This window comes from Rhinopithecus roxellana, chromosome 6, assembly GCF_007565055.1.
Source record: "Rhinopithecus roxellana isolate Shanxi Qingling chromosome 6, ASM756505v1, whole genome shotgun sequence".
In the NCBI taxonomy this organism is placed as follows: domain Eukaryota; kingdom Metazoa; phylum Chordata; class Mammalia; order Primates; family Cercopithecidae; genus Rhinopithecus; species Rhinopithecus roxellana.
This window is the reverse complement of record NC_044554.1, coordinates 86,304,370-86,311,219: the sequence shown is the minus strand read 5'-3', so window position 1 is coordinate 86,311,219 and position 6,850 is coordinate 86,304,370.

Genomic DNA, 6,850 nt, shown 5'->3' with positions numbered 1-6,850 from the left:
TAAATCTGATGAGTCCTAAAAAATGACGCTGGGCTACATTTACATATAAATGAATGAGAAGGACTCTGCAAATTATTGTAAAATATAGTTCTCTCCTGTGCAAATGAACATCCAGACTTGGCTAACAGAAGTACAAGCCCAAAGTGAATGCAAACACTCGTGTGATCGCCCTCCACCTGGACAGGGTTCTTCACTGCTGTAAGTACCAATTGTGGGATCTCTTTATCAGGTTCATCTCCAGGATTAGCTGTTCTATTTTCTGTGTAGTCTCGTACCTCATGCAGGCGGATTAATCCTCTTAAAGAATGTATGCTGACTAACTGAAGCAGCTCCTGGCTTTAACATCTTAAACATTAACTATAAGGTGCTGTCCCAAAAACATACATTCACTTGCCCTCGCACACCGTGCAGGTTATGCTAATACTAAATCCCCAGTAGCTCTAAATAATTTTTACCAATTAAAAATTTTTGTTCTTATTTTGGACTCTCCTACTAGCTCTGGAACTTGGTTATTAAAATCATGAAGTGTATTGGGATGGAGATATATTTTATTAAGTAAAGTTTGTGCTACATTTATGGTTAATTAACTTCTAATGGGGTTAAGGTGCTGAAATGAGTTTTTTTTTTTTTTTTTTTTTTTTTTTAAGTGGCTGGAAAGGAGCTCATGTTTTAGAGATATAACTAGGTTTGGATGCCCAGGGATTTAGAATTCCTAAATCTAAATGTCATTCCTAGGATCCTAATTCCCATGTTGCATTTATTTAGGAAGCTCCTTCTAAACTAGAGGGGCTCTCAGCTCTTCATTGCCAAAAGGCCATCTGCTAGTGGCCATGTCCTTTTGGTGGTCCATTTACCAGCCACCCCCATTCCGGATCCTTCTTTCTTGCTGGTAGAAGCTGTCCCCACAATATGGAAGTTAAAGATAAGTGATGCTCACATTTTCACCTTCCTTCCTGCTGGGGCACTGGCCTGAGACCATGTTCTAGATCCCGAAATGTGAGAAGAAATCTCCTAGTGGATTCTGGCATGAGGCAAGGGAGGAGAATGTCCCCTTTGTGCCCTTGGACACAGTTATCAGGGGAACGGATGCCTGGAACTGCATCTGCATTGTGATCTTGACACTACTGGGGCAAGCGTTAGGCAAAGCCACGGCCCTGAGAATGATGTGGACAGAAGTCCTGGACAAGGTTGGTAAGCTCTGCTCTGTTCCCTGCAGCCCAAAGCATCCTAATGGGTGCAGTGTTGTTTCAACTAAGATGGAGACGTCTCAGAAAGAGTGCCCGGGGGAGGGCGCTGAGCTTGCTACATGATGGAATCTTCCAGCAGCAACATGGCCATGTGCTCTCCCTGTGCTGTGCCTCCCTCCCTCTGTGCCAGGCACTATGCTCACTGCCACAGTCTCATCTAAGCCCAGGGCCACCAGAAGGGCAGAGACTTGCTGTGGTACATATGTCCTATACTCACCCCAATCTGTTCATTATTGTCCATCCCCTCTGTCACAGCCCAACATCATCCTCACCTACCAGTCTCCCAAATGGTCTGTTGGCTCCACTGTAGCTGGATGGAGCTTCTAAAACAAAATTGGGATCACCTAATGACTTCAAATCACCCAGTGGGACAAGCAGACATCCATATGCCACAAAAAAGAACCTTCACCCTTGTTTCACATGGTCTACAAAAATGAATTACAATTGAATTATATCTCTAAATACAAGAGCCAAAACTATACAACTCTGGATGAAAACATAAAAGAAAGTCACTGCAGTGTTGGTCTAGGCAAGAATTTCTTAGGACACAAAAAACAATCCGGGAAAGGACAAACTGATAATTTAACTCACAAAACAAAAAACTGCTGTTTGAAAGGCACTATATAAAAAATGAAAAGAATGGGAGAAAATACTTGCAAAACACATCTCTACTAAAGGATTGATATTCAGAACATACAAATAACTCTCAGAACTCAATGAGAAGAAAAAAAAAAAGATGGGCACATGATTTGAATAGACACTTTACAAAACACTGTATATGCACAGCAAATAAGCACATGAAGAAGTGCTCAACATTATTAGCCATGAAGGAAATGCAAATTAAAATCAGAATGAGATACCACACAATATTAGAAGCTGCCCCACAATATGGGGCAGAAATGAAAAAGACCAACAACAGCAAATGTGGGGCAAGGTGTAGAGCAATTGGAACACTTATACATTTTTGGTGCAGACACAAATACTATACTCACTTTGAAAATAGTCTGGCAGTTCCTGGTAAACATATACCGAGAGATACGACCCAGCAGTCTCTCTTTATTTACCCAAGCGAAATGAAAACTTACATTTCAAGAAAAACCTTTACCCAAATATTCATAGCAGTTTTATTCATAATTGCCCAAAACTGGTACTAGCCTAAATTTTCGCCAGCCAGAAAATGGCTGAACAAGTGGATGTACACCTACCCTAATTAAAGTATCATGCTATCTAGTCACTAAACGTGGATGACTCACAAGGGCATTACGCCAAGTTACCTACTGTGTGATTCCATTCAGATGACAATCTTGAGAGCAACACGGCTGGGTGTGGTGACTCACACCTGGAATCCCAGCACTTTGGGAGGCTGAGCAGGGAGGATTGCTTTGAGGCCGAGAGTTCAAGAATAGCCTGGGTAACACAGGGAGATCCCCACCTCTACAAAAAAAAAAAAAAAAAAAAAAAAAGATAAAAGAAAAGCAAAACCTAAGAAATGGAAGAGGATCAGTTAGTTGCCTGGAGTAGGGAGGGGGACTGACAAGGTGCACGAGAAAACTTTTCGGGGTCAAAACTCTTTGTATTAATGTCTTTTTTTTTTTTTTTTTTTTTTTTTTGAGACGGAGTCTGGCTCTGTCGCCCAGGCTGGAGTGCAGTGGCCGGATCTCAGCTCACTGCAAGCTCCGCCTCCTGGGCTTTCGCCATTCTCCTGCCTCAGCCTCCTGAGTAGCTGGGACTACAGGCGCCCGCCACCTCGCCCAGCTAGTTTTTTTTTTTTTTTTTTTTTTTTTTGTATTTTTTAGTAGAGACGGGGTTTCACCGTGTTAGCCAGGATGGTCTCGATCTCCTGACCTCATGATCCGCCCGTCTCGGCCTCCCAAAGTGCTGGGATTACAGGCTTGAGCCACCGCACCCGGCCTGTATTAATGTCTTTACTGGTTCTACAACTATATACCTTTCCAAACTCCACAAAATGAACATTAAAAAAGGATAAATTTTCTGGTCAGCAAATTATACCTAAGTAACCAGCCTGAACAAACACCCTTCTGTGAGCCTCTGTTCTGGTTATAAAGACATTTTGATCCAAGCAACTTCAGAAAAGAAGAGTTGCTATTAAGACAATATAAGGAAAATGGGGCCAGGTGCGGCGACTCACACTTGTAATCCCAGCACTTTGGGAGGCTGAGGCAGGTGGATCACCTGAGGTTGGGAGTTCAAGACCAGCCTCGCCAACATGGTGAAACCCTGTCTGTACTACAAATATAAAAAATTAGCTGGGCATAGTGGCGCATGCCTGTAATCCCAGCTACTCAGGAGGCTGAGACATGAGAATTGCTTGAACCTGGGAGGTGAAGGTTGCAGTGAGCTGAGATTGCACCACTGCACTCTAGCCTAGGCGACAGTGCCAGACTCTGTCCCTACAGCCCTCAACCCCCCACCAAAAACAAAACGAAACAAAACAAACAACGGAAAATGGAATTTTATGGATGTTCAAAACAATAGCTGTACCAGCCCGGGTCCAGACAGACAGGAGGCACGAGGGCACCTATTTGGGTCTTTGTGCAGATCCTACCAGTATTTCAGGTTCAGAAACCCAGGTGTGGGCTTCTGATTGGTTGGGTCATCCTTCCACCCACTGGCCAACCTACCTACAGAATGGGAATCTTTGGGCCAAGTGTCATCCTTGACCAATTTAATTGGTACTTAGGAATCAAGGAAAACCAGGGTTGTGGGGAACCTCTACACAGAGCAGAGCTAGCTGGGGGGCACTCTGCTGGTAGGCCCCATAACAGACAGATCTGGAGCTCTCATCATTATATATGAATAAGCCTATGCTTGACAAATATGTATAAATGGTTAAATATAAATCTGACAAATAAGTCCCTTCTTACCCCTCCAGCTTGGTGTTTTGTCAAAACTCTAACCCTAGACCCAGCAGCAACATTCTGTGACTAAATGCAACTACTTGGTACTGCGCCCTGACGGAGCCAAGGTCTTTCACGGGTTTGGTCTGAGAGACACGCTTGTCCCTCAATCCCAAAGGCCTTTTCTTTAGTTCTCTTTGCCTAACTTGCCATCTTTGATGTTCCAGGGTTCCATGGGGGCAACCACTGGGAAGCCTTCCTTGAATGCCGTCAGGCTCCCCACCTCTAGACTCCAGGGTGGCCTGTCCCTCTCGTTTAGGTTTGGAATACTGGTGTGCATGTAGATCGTGCAGGAGTCTGTTAAAAATGGGCCTAGCACAGCGGCTCACGCCTGTAATCCCAGGACTTTGGGAGGCCGAGGCAGGTGGATCAAGAGATCAGGAGATCGAGACCATCCTGGCTAACATGGTGAAAACCAGTCTCTCCTAAAACAATACAAAACAATTAGCTGGGCGTGTTGGTGGGCACCTGTAGTCCCAGCTACTCAGGAGGCTGAGACAGGAGAATGACGTGAACCTGGGAGGTGGAGCTTACAGTGAGCTGAGATCGCGCCACTGCACTCCAGCCTGGGTGACAGAGCGAGATTCCACCTCAAAAAAAGAGAAAAAAATGCAGATCAACCCTGGAGGTGTGAACTCTCCAGGGCGTGGGTGGGCTCAGGGATCTGTAGCACAAGCAGTCTCCTCAGGTATTCTGGGGCAGGTGCTATTATTATATTATTACTATACGCTACCCCCTGCCCCTTGCAGGGGTGGGCAGGCGGCTGCTTCCAGACACGTGCTCGCATGTCCGCATGGGCCACATGGGATGGTAGCTGGGCTGTGAGACTAGCAGTGGCTCATGAGAGCAGAGGCGAGGGCCATTGCTGCTCAAAGCAGTTAGTTGTCAGGGTGCCATTCACCCTACTTTCCCTTTGCCAAGGTTACTGGCAATGTTTGAGGCAGTGTCCAGGTCTCAGAGGCTCCTGAGAAATTAATTCACAGGACACTATTCCCCAGTAATGACAATTCACTTAGTGCCCTCTCTGTCCCAGGCACTCCCCCTGCTGGAAGGACACTAGTGAAGGGGCACACAGTTGCCACAGTCACCATGCTTACAGTCAACAGGGGAAGACAGATGTTAATCAATTCATTACTAATTAAAAATTAGAGTCTATCAGATTCTCTCCTTTCAGCTGAAGGAGACTTCTAGCTCATGTTTAGATAATTGAATTTCTCACTATCACGGAATCCTGTGTCCTGACACCTAATTCTAGCTTATATGTTTCCCCTTGGGGAAGTGCTTGAACTACAAGCCTCCCTGCCTTGCCCAGTAGGCTGGGCTCTCCAGGATAACATGTAGGCTGCATGGCTAGATTCCACTGTGGCTGCCACCCTGTTGAGAGGGAGCATAGTGCGTGGGCAGGGGCATTTGGAGTTTGGGGGAAGGGAAGCCTATAAGATACAATCTGTATACAGCATTGGCTCATCCAGGATCACTGCACAAAGGACAGCTGGAGCTTCTGCAGCCACAAGAGTGACAAGTTCATGAACTTGCATCAGAAAGTGGCCCTGAATGGGTTCTGCCCACTGATGTCTACAGAGAGCCAGGAAATGTAGGGAATGAGGGCCTGTCCTAGGAATTCTAGAGACCTATGCCAGCAGGAAAACACTTGAGGACATTTGTCTTGATCACTTCTCTGTGAATACTAATGTCTGAAAACCCATACATTTTGAGACAACTAAATGCAATACCTGACTCTAGACCTCAATAGCAGATCTTATAACAAAGGGAAAGAAATACTATGGAAGACATCGTTGGATCAACTGGCTAAACCGGAATATGGACCTAGATTGGATACAAGTATTTTATCAAGATAAATTTATGAATTTGGTGACTATTGTGGTTATGTACAATAGTATCTCTATTCTTATGAAAGACACATCAGTGTATTTAGGGGTAAAGGGGCCATGGTGTATGGAATTTACCCATAAGTGATTCTGAAAGAACATTATGTCCATGCATCAAGGAACTTTTGAAACCTCTATCAAAACCTCCTTGCCTATCAGGCTATCTGACTGGTGTAGGCATTGATTGCTGATTGGACCTTCAGCAAAAGCTAGAAGGTTCAAAGCTGATGCGTTTGTGAGAAGTTGGCTCAAACTGAGTTTTCTCTTCTTTAATTTTCTTTTGAGTCCTTTGTCTGCAACAGGAGTCCTCTGTGTTCCTTTCTTCTAGGAATCTAAAATCCTTTGACATCATCCTCTCTTGATTTTCATCTTTTGTGTTTCTGAGCTTGGACCAATAGGCAAAAATTTTAGGGAGGTCTGTTTCAGTTACAGGGAAGGATGACCTTTCCATGAGTAACATCTGTTTAAGGTGGAATAACTCCTGCTAGAAGCAGGAGCTATAAAAAGGTACCTACAAGGGGCTTTGGCACAATGCTGTACATGGCTTCCAATCCTTGCTCTGCACTTACCAGCTACTTGGCCTTGGGCAAGTTACTTAACCTCTCCAAGATTCAGTTTCCCAGTCCGTACAGTGGGACTCTAACTACCTAGAGGGCCACAGTGGGGGTTACATGCAAGAATTCATGAAGGTTTTGCACAAAGTGCACGCTCTATGAAGGCAAGATATTGTTGTAGCTGCGTTTCGAACACCAAGACGCAGGAAAAGACATAATTATCGTTATGCTATGTGTATTAT